The following is a 20,909-nucleotide window of genomic DNA, read 5'->3' as shown; positions in this document are numbered from 1 at the left end:
AGTATGAGGAGTGTGAAGCATAGAGAAGCATATATATATATATGGGAAGAGGTGAGAACAAAAAGTATGAGGAGTGTGAAGCATAGTGAAGCTTGGTGAAGCTTGGTGAAGCTTGGTGCTCAACTCATCTACTCCCAATCTCCTTTCCATCTCCACTACTCAACGTGAGATCTACACGGCTACTACTTCGACTTGTAGACATTCTTATCCGGGTTTTCTTCTCTCTTCTTTTCTCTTATATGCTTGAGAGATAATCTTATCCCTTTGGATTATTGTACCATCTTTGTCGGTAGTACTATGCTACATATCTCTACTTACTTCTAGTATATCTAGAAGTAAAATTTGTACTTGTGTTGTATCTCTTTGGTGATAGTGGATTGGTTTTGGACTTTTGTCCCGTGGTGGTTTCCCTCATTGAGGGGTTTTCCATGTTAAATCTTGTGTAATCTTTGTTGTGTCATTGTGTGTGTTTCTTGTGTTTCTTTTTCATTATAATCGAGCATAAAACGTGACGCGTGTTACACTCTTACGTGTCTATACCTCATCAAGTGGTATCAGAGCGGAGGTTGTGTTTTTTTTTGCTGAATTATAAATGGAGGCAAACACATCAACAATGGTTGTTTTAAATGGCACGAACTATCAAAAATGGAAAGGAAAAATGAAAGATTTGCTTTTCGTTAAAAATATGCATTTACTTATATTCGCAAAGATTAAACCCGAAAAGAAAAATGATGAGGAATGGGATTTTGAAAATGAACAAGTATGTGGTTTCATTCGTCAATGGGTAGGAGATAATGTCTTGAATCATGTTGTGAATGAAACAAATGCAAAGACTTTGTGGAATAAATTCGAAACCTTATATGCTTCTAGAACCGGTAATAATAAGTTGTTTTTACTCAAACAAGCGATGCATTTGACTTTTAAAGAAAATAAGTCGGTTTTAGATCATTTAAATGAATTTCAAGGATGTTTTGATCAATTGTCTAGCATGGGTATAAACTTTGAAGAAGAAGTTCTTTCTTTATGGTTGCTAAATACTCTTCTCGAGTCATGGGAAACATTTAGGGTTACTCTAGCTAGTGCGGCTCCTAAGGGAGGTATGACAATGGAACTTGTGAAGAGTGGAATTCTAAATGAAGAAATGCGGTGAAGGACGCAAGGAGCAACATCAAACATGGAAGCCTTCGTTGCTGAAAATAGAGGAAGAAGCCAAAAGAGGAGTGATGACCGAAACAACAAAGGTAGAAGTAGAAGTAAGTCAAAGTCTAAATATAAAGATTTAGTTTGTCATTTTTGTGGTAAGACAGGTCACATAAAGAAATATTGTTTCAAATGGAAGAAGGAAAATAAAGTGTCGAACTACATGAAAGATAAGAAAAATGTGAATGACAATATCGATTATGTTAATGTTGCTTCCTCTAATGATTCACTTGTTGTATGTACAAGTTACAATGAAGTTAACATAAGTAGCCATGAAACCACTTGGGTTCTTGATAGTGGTGCCTCCCACCATGTTACGTCTAGAAGGAATTTTTTCTCATCTTACACTCCAGGTGACTATGGTGTTGTGAAGATGGGGAATGATGGATTTGTAAAGGTAGTCGGCACAGGAACCATTTGCTTGCAAACCAACACGGGATTCAAGTTGATTCTACATCAAGTACGACACGTGCTCGATATTAGATTGGATCTAATCTCCACAGGTACATTAGACGACGAGGGCTATAACCATTCGTCTCAAAATGGTAAGTGGAAAATCTGTAAGGGTTCTTTGATTGTTGCAAAAGTAAATAAATGTTGTCACAATGGTTTATATCTTTTGCAAGCTTCTGTCTCTACTAACTTTATCAATGCAGTTGAAAATCAAGATGTTTCAAAATTGTGGCATAAGAGATTGTCCCATATTAGTGAAAAGGGACTTGACTTTCTAGCAAAAAAGAACGTCCTACCAGGTTTAAAAGATGTGAAGTTAGATACATGTGATCATTGTTTGGCAGGGAAGGCTAAGAGGGTTTCCTTTAAGCATTCTTCTCTTCGACAAAAAGGTATACTCGAGCTAGTGCATTTTGATGTGTGTGGACCCTTGAAGGTAAGGTCAATGGGTGGAGCACTTTATTTTGTTACTTTCATTGATGATCATTCTAGGAAGCTTTGGGTTCGAATGTTGAAATCAAAAGATCAAGTTTTTGATGTTTTTAAAGAGTTTCACGTTTCTGTTGAGAGAGAGACAGGGAAGAAACTGAAATGTATTCGCAACGATAATGGTGGCGAATACTGTGGATCTTTTGATGCATATTGTCGAGAGCAAGGTATCAAACATCAAAGAACCCCTCCTAAGACTCCCCAATTAAATGGTTTGGCCGAAAGAATGAATAGAACCCTAGTTGAAAGAGTTAGGTGCTTACTCTCAGATGCAAGGTTACCTAAATCATTTTGGGGTGAGGCTTTGAATACTGTTGCACATATCATTAATCTATCTCCTATTACCGCATTGCAAGGTGATGTACCAAATAGAGTGTGGTATGGTAAAGATGTCTCTTATGATTACTTACATGTGTTTGGGTGTAAGTGTTTTGTACATATACCCGAGGATGAAAGATCGAAGTCAGATGCTAAATCTAAACAATGCATTTTTATTGGATATGGTCAAGATGATTTTGGTTATAGGTGTTACGATCCTGTGGGAAAGAAGCTTATTAGGAGTCGTGATGTAGTGTTCATTGAAGACCAAACCATTGAGGACATTGACAAGGCGGAAAGGTCAAGTACCTCTTTAGATGGTGACCTAGTAGATATTGATCCAATTCCTATGATGGATGATGATACACAAGAGAGTGCCTCACAACAAGAGGAGCAACATGAGGATGTTGGTGAGCCGTTGATTGTAGATGATGCTAGTAATGATGTTGTTTTGCCAGAGACAGGTCTTGAGCGGGGGGAGCAACTTCCATTACAAGAGGTGGCAAATCAACCTTTAAGGAGATCTACAAGAGAACGACGATCATCCACGAGGTATCCTAGTTCTGATATGCTCTACTCACTAATGAAGGTGAACCGGAAAGTTTTCATGATGTGCAAACTCTTAAAGACAAAGATAGTTGGGTAGAGGCCATGCATGAAGAAATTAATTCTTTGAAAAAGAACAACACATTTGAGCTAGTTGAACTTCCTAAGGGTAGGAGAGCTTTGAAAAATAAATGGGTGTTTAAGTTAAAAAGGGGTGATGATAACTTTATAAAATATAAAGCTCGTTTGGTGGTAAAAGGATATGGTCAAAAGAAAGGAATTGATTTTGACGAAATTTTCTCACCAGTTGTGAAATTAAGCTCAATACGAGTTGTGTTAGGTTTGGTAGCTAGTTTAAACCTTGAACTTGAACAATTAGATGTGAAAACTGCTTTTTTACATGGTGACCTAGATGAGGAAATATACATGGAACAACCGGAGGGTTTTAAAGAGAAAGGGAAAGAACATTTGGTATGTAGGTTGAAAAAGAGTCTCTATGGCCTAAAACAAGCACCGCGCCAATGGTATAAAAAGTTTGATTCTTTTATGGTGAATCAAGGTTATAAAAGAACTAATGCGGACCATTGTATGTATGTTAAACAATTTGAGGATGGTAATTTTATTATACTTCTTTTGTATGTTGATGATATGCTAATTGTTGGGCAAGACCTAAATATGATTAATAGGTTAAAAGTGGAGTTATCTAAAACTTTTGACATGAAAGATTTAGGGCCTTCTAAGCACATTTTAGGTATGCAAATAACTCGTGATAGAGAATCAAAGAAATTGTGGCTTTCACAAGAATAGTACATAGAAAGAATCCTCAAAAGGTTCAACATGCAATATTCGAAACCAGTAAGTACTCCTCTTGCCACTCACTTTAAATTGAGTAGGAAATATTGTCCAATTACCGAGGAGGAAAGAGATGAGATGTCATCGATTCCCTATGCCTCGGCGGTTGGATCTTTAATGTATGCTATGGTTAGCACACGACCAAATATTGCACATGCAGTTGGTACAGTGAGTAGGTATCTCTCTAACCCTGGTAAATCTCATTGGAATGCCGTAAAATGGATTTTACGGTATTTGAGAGGTACATCTAAGTTGTGCATTTGTTTTGGAGGTTCTAAACCAATTCTTGAAGGCTTTACAAATGTGGACATGGCTGGAGATCTTGATGGTAGGAAATCTACATCCAGTTTCTTATTTACTTTTGCAGGGAGAGCTATATCATGGCAATCCAAATTGCAAAAGTGTGTTGCCTTGTCCACTACAGAAGCTGAATACATTGCAGCAACTGAGGCTGGCAAAGAAATGCTTTGGATAAAAAGGTTTCTTTTAGAATTGGGTTTGAGCCAATTAACTTATGTGGTTTTTTGTGACAGTCAAAGTGCAATGGACCTAAGCAAGAACTCAATGTATCACTCACGGACAAAACACATCGATGTAAGGTATCATTGGTTACGATTGGCGATCGAGGAGCAAATGTTGCAACTAGATAAAGTTCATACTGATGACAACGTTGCTGACATGCTAACAAAGGTGGTTCCAAGGGAGAAGCTTGAGCTATGTGCCAAGCTTGCCGGAATGGAGATAAATTGATACACAAGCAATTCTCTCCTTGTGTGACCAGAGGGGGAGATTGTTAATGTATCCGGTCACTATTTTGTCTTTTCTTTTTTTTAATAATATTTATTATTATTATTAGATAGTAATATAAAACAAAACGAAAGTTTTGTTTCTTTAGTAATTATTACCCTTACTTTATTTCTTTAAAAGGGTAAATGTAAGTTATGTTTTTTAGTGAGTAAAGAAAGAAAAGAATAATAATAATAATAATAATAAAGAGGAAAACAAAACAAAACGACCATTTTTGTTTTTGAGAGAGACAAAGAGAAGAGAGGGTGGAAAGGAGATATATATATATATATATGGGAAGAGGTGAGAACAAAAAGTATGAGGAGTGTGAAGCATAGAGAAGCATAGTGAAGCTTGGTGAAGCTTGGTGCTCAACTCATCTACTCCCAATCTCCTTTCCATCTCCACTACTCAACGTGAGATCTACACGGCTACTACTTCGACTTGTAGACGTTCTTATCCGGGTTTTCTTCTCTCTTCTTTTCTCTTATATGCTTGAGAGATAATCTTATCCCTTTGGATTATTGTACCATCTTTGTCGGTAGTACTATGCTACATATCTCTACTTACTTCTAGTATATCTAGAAGTAGAATTTGTACTTGTGTTGTATCTCTTTGGTGATAGTGGATTGGTTTTGGACTTTTGTCCCGTGGTGGTTTCCCTCATTGAGGGGTTTTCCACGTTAAATCTTGTGTAATCTTTGTTGTGTCATTGTGTGTGTTTCTTGTGTTTCTTTTTCATTATAATCGAGCATAAAACGTGACGCGTGTTACACTCTTATGTGTCTATACCTCATCACCGCGTCTCGGCTGTACTCTAGACTACGCTTCTTGACCGTAGTCTTGGCCACACTTCTCAGCCGTGCTCTCAGCCATGCTCTCGGCCATTCATCTCCGCCACTCAGCCGCTGTTCGGGCAATTGCAATTGTTCGACCAACACTTGGCTGCTATCAGCCACTTTCTGGCAAAATCACCGCCGCCATTCGGCCGCTGTTTTGCAATCACTGTTGTTCAATTGCCGCCACTACGGCTGCTGTCCGGGCAATTGCCATTGTTCAACCACTACTCGGCCGTCGTCGGCCACTGTCCGGCAAATCCCCGCCGTCATTCGGCCGCTGTTCTACAATCACCTTTGTTCGATTGCCACCACTTTGGTTGTTGTTTAGCTATTCTGGCCAGTCTAACCACTGCAGATGCGGCCACTGTCCGACCATTGGTTGGTTGGCCATTCTGTCCATCTCCGCCATTGTCTTTGTCGGCATCGTCCGCAATATTCCTCTTCTTCCAGTCCTCTCCGTCTTCCTGCCGTCGTCGTTCGCCGTCGCTTGGTGGGCTTCTTGATGTTAAATCTTTGAGCGGTCAGATGGATGGAGAGGGAGAGCTTCCTAGTCGACGCCATGGCACCGCCCTGGTGCATGGCGGAGCCGCTGGTAGAGAAGCTATGCGGGAGGATGAGGTGGTTCCTAACCCCGGTGCTGTTGTAGATTGTGGTGCACTTCCGACTCATTCATGCATTTTGCCATCAATCCCCTGCCTTTGACACGAAATTGTCTGAAATATTCAACAATTTTCAATTTCTTCTTCTTCTTGATATGCAAGAATCCCGTCTAAGAAGCTAGAGATGGCAAGAATTCTTAGAAGAATCTGTGATTCGATGATAGCTATAGTTTGTTGGTTGAGTAGGAAGAGCGAATCTTTTTCTGCATTGTTCATTGTGTCCACAAAGAAACTGTGAAGAAGAAGAGGATGAATGGGGATTGTTTCTGCATCGATGTAATATAGGGACATTGTCTTCTTCTCTCTTCGATGCTTCTTCTTTAATTTGTGTACTTTGTTCTTCTTTTTCTGTCTTCTTCGTCATCGTTTCTCATGCATGGATGCCTCTCATGGATGGATGTGTGGGGTGCGTGTGAGCCTCTTTGATGAGAGAGAGACAGAGAGAGAGACTCTCAAGGGGATAGTGTGGAAATCTCCATCACAGGCTGGCTCTCACACTCAAAATTTATGCACAAAGCACACTCTCTAACACAGAAACAATCAGAGACGGAGAGAGGGATAGAGAGAGATTAGAGATGGAGAAGGAGAGTGAGGCATAAACTTCCTCTCAAGGGGGTCGGCCGTTCAGGCGTGCCAAAAGTGTTGTTGGGGTGGGGGGTGAAGCCTAGAATGGCTTCACCCCCTCCCGAGGGGGGTTATGATAGAGAGAGAGAAGGAGAGAGTGAAAATAAGAATGACACCAAAATAAGAGGGGAAAAAACTATATCTCATTACATGCCCCATAAGGGGTTTAACACCGGGTCATTTGAAACAGGTAATATGTCGCATTATGAGAACACTACGTCGAAAAAGGGCACAAAAGCACGCAGTTTTCAAAAAGACATGACGCATGCGTAAAGCTTTTCAGAAAAGGTGGCAAAATATATTGAATTTCAACATGACTACCACTTTGAGTCATAAGTAAAATGCCTCCAAAAATACATCACCAAAATTACAAAATAATGTACAACATGTCTACCAGTTACAATTATACATATTTGTGAGTTTACATCCAAAACAAATTTACAAAGTTTCCGATCATGTAGTAAAACAATCCCCAGCTTGAACCAAACCAATATATTAAGACATGTCTGATGGACTAAAAGAGCCTTCTGACATCTCATCCTCATCATCAGTGGCAATCAAAGCATTATCCTCATCCAATTCCAACCCAACATCTTTGTGGTTATGAGAATTGCTTCTGGTTATTCTCTGTATTTCGTTTGACACCATGTTTGGGATTTTCTCCTTTATTATCTTGATAGTTGCTTGTCTTAGATGACCTGATTTTGTCAATGAGAAGTCATATACTAGTATGTCAACACGGTCTAGTGCGAGAGTAGCCGTGCTCGGTATATTCTTTCTTCTTCTCTTTCTGCTTGAACATCCGACATCCTTAACCATCTCTAAAGAATACTTTCCTGTAAATGCATCAGTTGAATTTGTCTGATACCAATGGACTACTATTGACTTTGTCTGACTACTTTCTTCATCCCTTACTAATTCAATAATTTTTGCAATCCAAAATGGATGGCCCAAGGTATCGTCCCCTGCTAATGTTGCAACCAACATTCCCACTTGTAGTTCTTGCAAATTACCTTGCCATCTTGCCTCAACAGTACGTGACTTTCTTGGTCCCACATAAATATCTCTTTGCAGTGGCCGAACTAAATCATGAAGCTCCATATTATTCGATTGTTGGTGATGAGTCTGCGATATCGTTGATGTCATCCCAATGTTCCATGTGAATGGGATACGGATTGGCCATAAACCGGCGATGTAATTATCTAAAATGGTGCGTTGATGGGTGAAGAAAATCTCCCACCATTCAACATCCTCATCACCGGCATACTTCTTAGTCCGATCAATATTATTTTGTTTCTCTGCTAGACATCTCAACCAATATGCCCTTTGTTCATCAATAGTACTATTTGGTGCTACATTTTTACGATCATCATATGGCATTTGTTGTGCACCATGTAGAGGTTCATCTGGGATATGAAGAAGGAGCGTACAACCTTCTTGGGGCTCCCATTGTGCACTAGATGAGTATTGTTTCGCAAACAACACCGTCATCTTCAGGTGGGCCGATCTTTGTTTTATGAGGAAGACATGGTTGAAACTTATATTATTAAGAGGTGCAAGCACCCTACCTTTAGTCCCATCACTATCCATGCAGAAACGTTTAAAGTCGTATACTTCTTCCAAGTGTTGTACTTCAGGCTTTGGTGTATATGCTTCACTAATCAATTTGGATAGCGTGGGAAGTGTGAAAGCATTACAGCGACCAAGTTTCTTTGAGAACCTACTGAACATTTGATCTATGTGATCATGGGTATGACCAACCAACAAGAAGTTAACCTTTATCTTTTTAAATATGCCCCTCTCTACTAGCATGCTTAGATAGCCGAAGACAATTGAGTTCTTATTCTCTCTTGTTGTGTTGTCTAGTTGCACATATAGAACTGGCGGGAGTATACCTAACCATGATTGCAATACCCTGTGCATGACAGTGACAGTAAGATTAGGGTCGTTGTGGATATTGGGATAAGTTAAGAACACTTGCGGTCTTATAGTTTGACAGTATGTCAAACAACCCACTAGATGCATTTGCACGAGACACTCATCTCCAATATCCTTGGGGAGTCTTTGAAAATGCGGCAAACAAGTTTTCTTTTGATCCAGGCCGTCAATAATCATGCACATATACTTTTCGGGAGATTGAAACGCTTTTTGTCGGTGATGCATAGCCTTAGTACGTTCCAATGCTTGACTTTCACGATGTTCTTTTAACAGGTTCTTGTAATTCTTGATCTCTACATCTGATTTTCCACCCTTGGCCATACTTTTTAAACTCACACATATTGAGCAGACTCCCATTCGCACCTTTCGTGGGATAACCACGTTATTAAATTGTAACCTCCATAGTCGATTAAAATGCTTGTACTGTATGTAAGGCTCAACATCGGAAGACATGTCGTCCTTGTACGATTGGTAAACTTCCCTTCGAGTAAAGTTATCTGACAAATGAAGTCTTCCTGTCGTTGGCATAACTTCGCACTGTTTTGAAAAATATACCTACATCCACCTAATTGCCTGTTGCCCAATTTGACCCTTACATCCAGAACAGTGTGATTTTAGAAGCTGCTCGACAACACTTGGTATATAGTCCAAGGAAATATTCAATTTGTGTTGAATTAGGCCCTGCTTTGTGATCCAATTTAAGTTGCATATGCGCAAGAAGAAATGTATCTTGCTCTTCCCCATTAAGCGACAAGTATTTTTGTCGTGTTTCACGTAACCTTGACTTTCCATAAGTTGATAGACAGAAATTCGCACAACACGATTTGTTCAAGTCGCATAGAAGTTGACGATCAGAACATAAGAAATTAAATCTCTTTTCACTAACTTGTCGAGGAACTCTTTTAAATGCTAGAGGTTTAGTAATGCTATTGTTATCTATCGACGAAGAATCGTCCACTTGTAAGCTTGCATGAAGAGGGCCATCAACAGGATCAATTGAAAACAGAGAATTCGAAGTACTAGGAGCCACACTTTTCTGTTTAAGCCGCAAATGTTTTTTGTGGTCGTACTCTTCTATTGAGAAATACGAGTTATCTGACAATGAAAAGGGGGCAATAGAAAAAAGAGATGTTGTACTTGTAGAAGAAGACATTTGAGGGAGTCTAACTGTATTCTAAAACCTTCTTTTGAGAAAATTAAGGAATGCTGAAGCCTAACTATATAACTACCCGAACACTTAGATTAACTATATTATTTTCCGAAATTTTCCTAAAAAAAAATAATTAAAAATTATTTCTTATTTTAAAAATAATGCTAAAGTCTTCTATATAAGGAGGTTAGAAATTTCATTTTCATTATCACGTGAAAGAATCCATCGAGCTCAGAGCACAGGCCAATTTTCGAGCACTCAGAAGCACATCGTGGACAGCACTACCTTCGGCACGAACCATGAACAAGGGAAAGAAAATCGTCAGGTTAGTAATATTCATTACATTTTTTAAGATTCCTAAAGATTCCTTAAAGATACCTTTCCTCAACACATAGAAATTTTATTTTATTTTGTACAACGAACTTGGAAAGCAATTCTGAAAGGCAGGACCTTCAACCGAAATCCGATGCACTGCATCGGATTTCGGTTGAAAAAAATGTTGTTTTTGCGATAAAAAACTATCGCATGGGACCATAAAATTGACGTAATTTAAATGATAATTTGCGTGATTTAGATGAAATTGTACATTGTTTCTATGTTTTCACCAACGTTTTTAATTTCAGTGAACCCAGACAAAAAGTTCCTTCATTTAGATTGAAGATTCGATCTCCGACAAAACGAGATTCTGGCTCCTTCATGAAGGACACGAGTAAAAAGAATTTATTTGACTCAACGGGGGAAGGAGGATCCAAGTCATCTGTGGCTACTACCAAAATCAACAAAGGTAGTACGCAAGAGGAGAAAACGGTTGAGGTGAAATATAAGGATTACCCCGAACTTGAATGGTGTCTCTCTTATGTCGAGGAGGATGGGGTGCTGTTATTGATAACGGCAAAATCGGACGGGGAAGGGAAACTTCAGCTTGGAAAACATTTAATTATGGGCATGTAACCAAGCTAGAGTACGAAGACATTGATTCTACATGTATTTTAATCGACGTCTCGAGCTCAGTTGGCGACAGGCGATTGCAACTTGATGAGGGAAACCTAGTACCCGAATCTTGCAATCCCAAGGCTTTGCGTAAAGACCTGCAAACGAAAAATAACTTGTTGGTAGCTCTTCGGCCGTACGTGACAGGAGAGATGATGACCGGTGAAGCAGAAACTCCACCGAAAAAGTCTAGGAAGACAAATCCTGTTCAAAAGAAATATACTAAATGACCACGACCTGAAGAAGAAGAAGAAGAAGAAATATTAGAGTTCGTGGAAGAAGAAGACGACCAACAAGTCGACGTCGTGGCTCCAGGCGGACAACTATCTTCTGGTGTCCTGACGTCAGAACAAAATAAAATAAGAGAAAATATTGTGAAGACTAAACTTGTGCGCAGGGGCCAGCTATTTCATTTGCCCATTACTTCTATCCAAAGGCCCCCCATTGACCTCGTGACTGGAAGACGTCCCTTGGAAATTAGGGAGCCGCACTCCGTCCATGTCCAAAACTTGAAAAGCAAAATGAAAATCAATCCTCACGCTACTGTGGTGCCATTTTTGGTAATGGTTGATCAAGAACAATGCCCAACAGTAGCAGATTTCAAGTATAGCTCTGCAGACGATTACACATACTATGTAATCGGAGGATCACATTCGGCCGAAGCTCGACGACAGCTTGTCAAAGAATATCCTCTCACGCCGTTCTTCAAATACGCCGAATGTAAGGTATATGCAGGACTAACTCACGAGGAGGCGAAGCTGCTCGCATGGGACCATAACAATGACAACGATTATAGGCAAAAGATGTCATGTATAGAGAGGATAAGATTTTTTCATCATGAATACCTCGATGCCTTGAATCGTTTTGGTCCAAGATTGTGGCCTGGATTGCGACGTCAGTGTTTATTGGAAGTAGGGATTGCCGTGGATGAGAGTACGAAATCCGAAGGTCTCCGAAAATATGATTCTTGGTTTCAACTAGCTTTTCAGACCGGAGAGGTGTGGGATCTCCAAGACAAAATATTCTCTATGTGGGAGCGGAAAGAAGTCAAGGGGCAAAGATAAAAAAAGGGAAGAATTGATCCACAAGTTGAGATGAAATCAAAGACCAAGGGAAAAAGCGACTTGGTAATCGAGGAGTTACCAGAGGACATGAAACTTTTACCTTGGAGATCATTACAAGGTATCAAAGATGATAGATTGTTAATATCCGTGCTATCTCGAGTGGTCGCCAAGGAATTTAGTTTGGACGAGATGGTAACAAACTTGCAAAAGTAAGTGTTTATAGTATACCTTTTCATGAAAGTCTTCAATTATTTTGAATATCTTATTTCTAATTTCATATTGATTGTGCAGTCACAAGGTATACATGAAGATTCAGGAGTTGATGATGCAAAAACTGAGTTTACCGACATGGGAAGAAGTTGAACAAGCCTGCCCGATAACTTCTTCCTACAAGGCATTGGAGGAATATTTTATTGTATTTAGAGAATGGGTATGTGTCTTTTGAATGTTGATATGTTAGAAAGTAATGTTCCCTGCTAACAACAATGACACTTGCAGAAACCATCAAAATCGAAAAAGAACAACGACAATAATGACGGTATTCCAGCGGCCTTCATCACGCACTTAGAACGTGCGAAATATGAGAAGAGAATGACCAAAGGGAAGGAAATGGAACTGCCCGAGGATTCGGAGACTGTAAAGAGTTTTTTGCATAGGTCTGATCCTTTCAAACAGCTTCATTATAGTGTTTTCAATGGCGAAGTATCCCAGATGCTCGAACTGTTACCGAGAAGGCACTACACTTTGCTGATAGCTAACATACCATATGGTTTCCGTATTGCGGGATCAACATATGATGATGTGCCTTTCAAGTACCCTCAGATCGAGAAAATGGTAAAGGATTTCGCAGAACTGACATTGGCCCCCTTGTGGAGGATACTCATATTTCATAGCATGGGGCAATCACTGTCAGTCACAACAGCTTTGAAGTCCCGTTGTCATGCCACTGAACACATGCATTGGTGCGTTATAGTTCGCTTTTACTCATTACAGTACTTCTTATTATATGTACACATTTACACCTCTAATACTTGATTTTCTTTCTCTATAGGATCAAAACAAATATTACACGTAGCCCTGGCGATCGAATGGTTAGTGCGGTCGAACATTTTTGTGTGGGCTACTATGATTCAATTACAAAGAAGAAGGCTAGAGCACATGTCAATGAGCGTAACGTGGTTAACTACATCATGTGCCCAGCTGTAACCAAAAAATTAAGACATGTGTCAGGGGATAAAAGTATGGTGAACCCTTATCAAAAACCTCAAAGATTGATCAACCGCCTCATAGAGTTCTTCTCGAATCCAGATGATTGGGTCCTAGACTTGTTCTCTGGCACAGGTATAATATATATATTTAATTTCAATCTTGTCTATCAAGTTTAAGACGTTACTTCTTATATATACTTGTTTGTGTTCATGCGACCATTAGGTACAACGACAACTTGTGCATTGAAGATGTTTAGAAACTGTGTTGCATTGAAGAAGGACCCTACTCAAGTTAACTTCATCAAAATGAGGATCACAGGAATCTGGGACTGTCCAGATCAGGATCAAGAAGTCAGAGCAAAACACATCAACGAGACAGAGATGTTCCAGATGACTTCACGAGAACCAATGGAACCAATTGATGAAGAAGCAGGGGAGCTGGTGGACCTGGAAGATGTAGCACAGTTTGACCATACCTCAGATTCGGGAGAGCTTGGAGATGACACGAATGAAAACAGTCTAGAACAATCAGCGCCAGAGGAGCCTGCTCTGCCTGATTTGCTTATAGATTGATGTAGATGGCGTAATGTAAAAATTGAGGATTTTGAGGCATAATGTTCACCATCACTTCATATTATATTTGTATATGAGAACATTTGTAATTGTTTATCGTTTAATTAAATTCACCTATTCATAATTTCCCTTTTTAATCATTATTGGAACCGTTGTTTGTATTTACATATAATTGGTCACCATGCTCTTCTTCAGTTTGAGATATTAACATGATATTGTAATCTCTCAATTCCGTTAGCATGACTGTATATGAAAAGGCGAATGTTTTTGATAATAAGAGGTTTTTAGTTACCTACGGTTCAAGACTACTGGTTCCACATAGTATAAATGAATGTTGTACGTAATTGTTACTCTTACCAATTACATTCTATATGACATTATACAATGAAACTATTGATATACCCGTCCAACAAGTGGGGTACTACTTTATTCCTAAACCCAAAACCACATATTTATAATTACGGTTTATGTAGTTTTACTCTACAATTTGAATATGGATACCAATTTTAGAACTTTATATTGAACCAAGTCTTCAATTGTGCTCCATGATATGCAAATTGACACGAATGTGGACACATATAAATTTAGTAATTGCTAGGTTTTTTTTGTTCTATATTTAACCATCAAGTCGCAAAAGGGGTACGCATGCATCGTATATTTTCGATATCGGGCTAAAATAGGGTACTTTTCTACATCTGGCCAACTATGCCAAAAGAGAATACGACATATTACCTGTTTCAAATGACCCGGTGTTGTTTATATAATACATAATGTAACGGTAAATAATATGTCCGTTACAAAAAGAGACCGTTAAATTCTTGTCACATGCACATAATTGTGCATGTGCTCACACATACTCATCCTCACACTCATATACATTACACATACCGAACAACCCCTTTAACGTGTTTTACCCTTATACCACCCTGTACAACTCCTACGGGTAACACCGGCAAGCCCCGAAACGCAAGCGCCGGTAAGGCATGTGCCACCTTCCTCAGCCGACCAAGAACATGCCGAAACACAACCGGAACCCAAACGGCAAAGTGGTCAGCAGGCAGAGCCGGAAGTGCAGCTCGATGCATTTAGGCGGGACCAGCCATTGGCAAGTGAACCCATCAGCCAACCCTCCGTGCAGACGCAACAATAGGGTACTGGTAGCCAATGGCTCCGGTGGATAGGAGAGCAGGTTGCCGGAGTGATACTGTATGTAGAGACGGAAGAACGAGCGCAGATGGAACGGTTGCTAGTCACAACCGATGAACTAGAGACGGCCCGGTCAAGGATCCAGTGCCTTGAACAAGACTTGGATTGGGTCATAGAAGACATGGCCAAAATGGCCTTAACCGCAACACAGATCCAAGCACCGGTGACTCCGGTTGATGTATAGAATAAAGAAACAACCACGCCTGTACATATGAATAAGACCTCGGAGACAGAAACCGTCCCAGAGAAAGATGCGGCGCAAGCCCAAGAGCTTGCTGAATTAAGGGACAAACTTGCCGCACAAGAAGCACTACGGAGCCACGAACGAGATTTGAAGAAAGCGGCAGAAGAGGAGTTAAAAAAGATTGTTGAAAACCTCTGCCGGGCAGAAGAAAATCTGCGGAAAGGGCATCAAGCTTACGACCGGCTAAAGGAGGGAAAAGAAAAATTGCTACAGGAGAAGGACAAGTTGCAACGGATGGCGGAAACGGAAATCAAAAGGCTGAAAGAAGAACTCCGTCAACAAAAGGACCGGGAAGACCGCGCTCGCCAACAAATCAACCAGAGGCTGAAGCAGAAGACAAAGGACTTCGACCACCTGCACCAGAACTTTAAGAGCTTGGACACGGAGCATAAGCAAAAGTAGGAAGTTGATAGGGCCACAATGGCACTCGCCGACGAACGGGCTGAGAATACAAAACTATTGGAGGAAGCAGCGAGGGACCGGATGGAGCTCCACAAGCAGCATAATGAAGAAAAGGAGAGGGAGACAATGGTGTTACAGAGGTTGCAAACAACCTATCAAAGTCAATTGTCGCATTATAGGGAGCAGGAGGTGGACACGGTCAGAATCATCAAGCAATTGAAAGAGGAGCGACAAGCCGTGGAGAACAAATCACAGATGGGAACCGAACGGATCCAGTGCATCCTCCGAGCATGGCAAAATAAGACCAAACACTTGATTGACGAGAGCTCCGTGCGATGGTGCACGAAATGGGCGCAGAATACGACTGAACTCCAGTTGCTCAGGGCGGACGCGGAAAACTGGCGGAAGGAAGGTGATGATTGTTACATGCTCACATCGGAGGACTTCATCGCCATAAAGGATGAGCTGGCAGAAGATTTCACAACTCTGGCGGATGAGCAATTGGTGCAGGTCCGGCAACTCATAGCTCAACTGGATGACGATCGAATGGATGCTCAAATCCAGTTTGAGAGCTATGAGCGGTTCCGGCTTAGGGAAGAAAAAGCAAGGCAGGCGGCAACGGTCAACCTCAGTGATGAGGAACCGTCGCCGGTACAATGACCAGACGGAGACCAGGCCGGGGTAACTCAACCAGAGACAACTCCGGCGGAGGAAACAACAAAGGAAACGCCGGTGCCAGAGCAACCATCGGAGCTGCAGCCAGAGTCGGAGGCACAAACGGAGAAGCAACCCCTGCCATAATCGGAGAAGTCACAACAACAACAACAATGACAATAGCAGCCACAACAGATTCTCGTAGAACCACTGGAGACCCTAGAGCAAAGCATCCTGGATATCTTGGACGAAGAGTAAGGGGCCGGTGTGGGATTCGACGTACAAGGTACTGTCCCACGGGCGTGCCATGTGTTATCCGACCGGCAAAGGAGCTAACGACGGCAAAGACCAGGGTGTTAAAAGGGGAATTGTTATTTGGGAATCTGTTGAAATTCCTAGTCTTAATACATATATTAATATAGGAGAACATGTGGACGGATAGACCGGAATCGGTATGCCGATCTGGCTCCGGAACGATCCCAAATAGGTGCCAGTTGCCACCATTTTGTACTTCGCACCGGTGACCTATATAAAGGCCCGGTTACAATGTAGTCATTAACGGAGAGTAATATAAACCTTTTGTTTAATCATTGACTATTGTTCACCGTTCAGTGCTTATTGTATATCATACGCGTGTTAATGACGTATTCCAAAGTAACCGATTAAGATCCAATTAAGCGTTGTGTCGTAAGTTATATCGTCGTAACACCATTTGGTAAAGTGTCTTAAGTAAACACCCTGTGTTAGGCTGTTCTCCGACCCACGTCGCCGTCCCATCCTACGTTCTAGTCCGCCTATACGAATGCCAGGAGCGCACACGAACGCGAACGGCTCGGGCGCGAAAAGAACGCAACCCATGCACAAGACTTCCCGGGAGGTCACCAATCCGAGTACTCTTCACAAAAAGAACACGGCACGAAGCAAAATGGGTGCCGCACCAGAACTTCCCGAGAGGTCACCCATCCTAGTATTATTCTGGCCCAAGCGCACTTAACTGCGGAGTTCTGATGGGAGACGGTCTATCAACGACTTCCCGGGAGGTCACCCATCCCAGTACTATTCACAAAAAGAACACGGCTCGAAGCAAAGAGGATGCAGCACCAGGACTTCTCGGGAGGCCTTGGATCCTAGACAAAGGGGTACATATATATATATATATATATATATATATATATTGCCTGCCCCGAATTGGAACCTCACCACCCACGCCCACACAATCGCCTCTTATACACTCTCCTTGATCTGGATGACACCCTTAACCCAGACCGAATGACAATGCCCCTCGGCGCTTCACCCATCTTACGCTCTCGTCCGCCTCTAAGAATGCCAGGAGCGCACACGCACGGGAACGGCTCGACCGCAAGAAGAACGCAACCCATGCGCAAGACTTCCCTGGAGGTCAGCCATCCCAGTACTCTCCACAAAAAGAACACGGCTCGAAGCACAAAGGTTACAGCACCAAGACTTCACGGGAGGTCAGCCATCCCAGTACTGTTCTGGCCCAAGCGCGCTTAACTGTGGAGTTCTGATGGGATCCGGTGTATTAGCGTTGGTATGACCGCTAACAACAATGCTCTGCAGTCCGAGGTACTAGTGCCAGAGAGGCCTATGCAAAAATGCTCTACGACGACAACTAAAATCGAGGGACCCACGTCGTCGTCCCAACCACACGCGCGACGGGCGGCGGCGAAGGCTAAGGCTAAGGCCTTGGATCCTAGACAAAGGGGTACATATATATACATATATATCTTCCCTGACCCGGATTCGAACCTCGCCACCCACGCCCACACAATAGCCTCTTACGCCCTCTCCTTGATCCGGATGACGCACTTAACCCAGACCGAACGGCAATGCCCCTCGGCGCTTCACCCATCCTATGCTCTCGTCCGCCTCTAAGAATGCCAGGAGCGCACACGCACGAGAACGGCTCGGGCGCGAGAAGAACGCAACCCATGCGCAACACTTCCCCGGAGATCACCCATCCCAGTACTCTCCACAAAAAGAACACGGCTCAAAGCAAAAAGGGTGCAGCACCAAGACTTCCCGGGAGGTCACCCATCCCAGTACTGTTCTGGCCCAAGCGCACTTAATTGCGGAGTTCTGATGGGATCCGGTGTATTAGCGCTGGTATGACAGCACCACAACAATGCTCTGCGGTCCGAGGTACTAGTGCCAGAGAGGCCTGTGCAAAAATGCTCTACGACGACAACTAAAATCGAGGGACCCACGTCGTCGTCCCAACCGCACGCGCGACGGGCACCGGGGAAGGCTAAGGCTAAGGCCTTGGATCCTAGACAAAGGGGTACATATATATATATATATATCTTCCCTGACCCGGATTCGAACCTCGCCATCCACGCCCACACAATAGCCTCTTACGCCCTCTCCTTGATCCGGACGACGCACTTAACCCAGACCGAACGGCAATGCCCCTCGGCGCTTCACCCATCCTACGCTCTCGTCCGCCTCTAAGAATGCCAGGAGCGAGCGCACACGCACAGGAACGGCTCGGGCGCGAGAAGAACGCAACCCATGCGCAAGACTTCCCCGGAGGTCACCCATCCCAGTACTCTCCACAAAAAGAACACGGCAGTACTCTCCACAAAAAGAACACGGCTCGAAGCAAAAAGGGTGCTGCACAAGGACTTCCCGGGAGGTCACCCATCCCAGTACTGTTTTGGACCAAGCGCGCTTAACCGCGGAGTTCTAATGGGATCCGGTGTATTAGCGCTGGTATGACCGCACCACAACAATGCTCTGCGGTCCAAGGTACTAGTGCGAGAGAGGCCTGTGCAAAAATGCTCTACGACGACAACTAAAATCGAGGAACCCACGTCGTCGTCCCAACCGCACGCGCGACGGGCGCCGGCAAAGGCTAAGGCTAAAGCCTTGGATCCTAGACAAAGGGATACATATATATATATATATATATCTTCCCTGACCCGGATTCGAACCTCGCCGCCCACGCCCACACAATAGCCTCTTACGCCCTCTCCTTGATCCGGACGACGCACTTAACCCAGACCGAACGGCAATGCCCCTCGGCGCTTCACCCATCCTACGCTCTCGTCCGCCTCTATGAATGCCAGGAGCAAGCGCGCACGCACGGGAACGGCTCGGGCGCGAGAAGAACGCAACCCATGCGCAAGACTTCCCCGGAGGTCACCCATCCCAGTACTCTCCACAAAAAGATCACGGCAGTACTCTCCACAAAAAGAACACGGCTCGAAGCAAAAAGGGTGCAGCACCAGGACTTCCCGAGAGGTCACCCATTCCAGTACTGTTCTGGCCCAAGCGCGCTTAACTGCAGAGTTCTGATGGGATCCGGTGTATTAGCGCTGGTATGACCGCACCACAACAATGCTCTGCGGTCCGAGGTACTAGTGCCAGAGAGGCCTGTGCAAAAATGCTCTACGACGACAACTAAAATCGAGGGACCCACGTCGTCGTCCCAACCGCACGCGCGACGGGCACCGGGGAAGGCTAAGGCTAAGGCCTTGGATCCTAGACAAAGGGGTACATATATATATATATATATCTTCCCTGACCCGGATTCGAACCTCGCCGTCCACGCCCACACAATAGCCTCTTACGCCCTCTCCTTGATCCGGACGACGCACTTAACCCAGACCGAACGGCAATGCCCCTCGGCGCTTCACCCATCCTACGCTCTCGTCCGCCTCTAAGAATGCCAGGAGCGAGCGCACACGCACAGGAACGGCTCGGGCGCGAGAAGAACGCAACCCATGCGCAAGACTTCCCCGGAGGTCACCCATCCCAGTACTCTCCACAAAAAGAACACGGCAGTACTCTCCACAAAAAGAACACGGCTCGAAGCAAAAAGGGTGCAGCACCAGGACTTCCCGGGAGGTCACCCATCCCAGTACTGTTCTGGCCCAAGCGGGCTTAACTGCGGAGTTCTAATGGGATCCGGTATATTAGCGCTGGTATGACCGCACCACAACAATGCTCTGCGGTCCGACGTACTAGTGCCAGAGAGGCCTGTGCAAAAATGCTCTACGACGACAACTAAAATCGAGGGACCCACGTCGTCGTCCCAACCGCACGCGCGACGGGCCTCGGCGAAGGCTAAGGCTAAGGCCTTGGATCCTAGACAAAGGGGTACATATATATATATATATATATCTTCCCTGACCCGAATTCGAACCTCGCCGCCCACGCCCACACAATAGCCTCTTACGCCATCTCCTTGATCCGGACGACGCACTTAACCCAGACCGAACGGCAATGCCCCTCGGCGCTTCACCCATCCTACGCTCTCGTCCGCCTCTAAGAATGCGAGGAGCGCACACGCACGGGAACGGCTCGGGCGCGAGAAGAACGCAACCCATGCGCAAGACTTCCCCGGAGGTCACCCATCCCAGTACTCTCCACAAAAAGAACACGGCAGTACTCTCCACAAAAAGAACACGACGCTTCACCCATCCTACGCTCTCGTCCGCCTCTAAGAATGCCAGGAGCGCACACGCACGGGAACGGCTCGGGCGCGAGAAGAACGCAACCCATGCGCAAGACTTCCCCGGAGGTCACCCATCCCAGTACTCTCCACAAAAAGAACACGGCTCGAAGCAAAAAGGGTGCAGCACAAGGATTTCCCGGGAGGTCACCCATCCCAGTACTATTTTGGCCCAAGCGCGCTTAACTGCGGAGTTCTAATGGGATCCGGTGTATTAGCGCTGGTATGACCGCACCA

At 43.5% G+C, this 20,909-nt stretch overlaps 3 non-coding genes and 3 pseudogenes across 3 annotated transcripts; all 6 read right to left on the bottom strand.

Annotated features, from left to right (window-relative positions):
* Window positions 1–17,642: 17,642 nt before the first annotated feature.
* On the bottom strand, window positions 17,643–17,761 carry LOC147853177 (5S ribosomal RNA; annotated as a pseudogene).
* Window positions 17,762–18,217: 456 nt separating this feature from the next.
* On the bottom strand, window positions 18,218–18,336 carry LOC147853176 (5S ribosomal RNA; annotated as a pseudogene).
* Window positions 18,337–18,823: 487 nt separating this feature from the next.
* On the bottom strand, window positions 18,824–18,942 carry LOC147853175 (5S ribosomal RNA; annotated as a pseudogene).
* Window positions 18,943–19,431: 489 nt separating this feature from the next.
* Window positions 19,432–19,550, bottom strand: LOC147853174 (5S ribosomal RNA). The gene has a single exon (XR_015531345.1). It is a non-coding gene; the product is annotated as a 5S ribosomal RNA (ribosomal RNA).
* Window positions 19,551–20,037: 487 nt separating this feature from the next.
* On the bottom strand, window positions 20,038–20,156 carry LOC147853173 (5S ribosomal RNA). The gene has a single exon (XR_015531349.1). It is a non-coding gene; the product is annotated as a 5S ribosomal RNA (ribosomal RNA).
* A 634-nt stretch (window positions 20,157–20,790) lies between these two features.
* Window positions 20,791–20,909, bottom strand: LOC147853172 (5S ribosomal RNA). Its single transcript, XR_015531351.1, has one exon. It is a non-coding gene; the product is annotated as a 5S ribosomal RNA (ribosomal RNA).

Source organism: Azolla caroliniana, unplaced genomic scaffold (assembly GCF_043228905.1).
Source record: "Azolla caroliniana isolate FFs.n. ecotype wild unplaced genomic scaffold, voAzoCaro1.0.p SCAF_17, whole genome shotgun sequence".
Taxonomy (NCBI): domain Eukaryota; kingdom Viridiplantae; phylum Streptophyta; class Polypodiopsida; order Salviniales; family Salviniaceae; genus Azolla; species Azolla caroliniana.
Note: the sequence above shows the minus strand (reverse complement) of the source record. Positions and strands in the feature narration are given on the sequence as shown.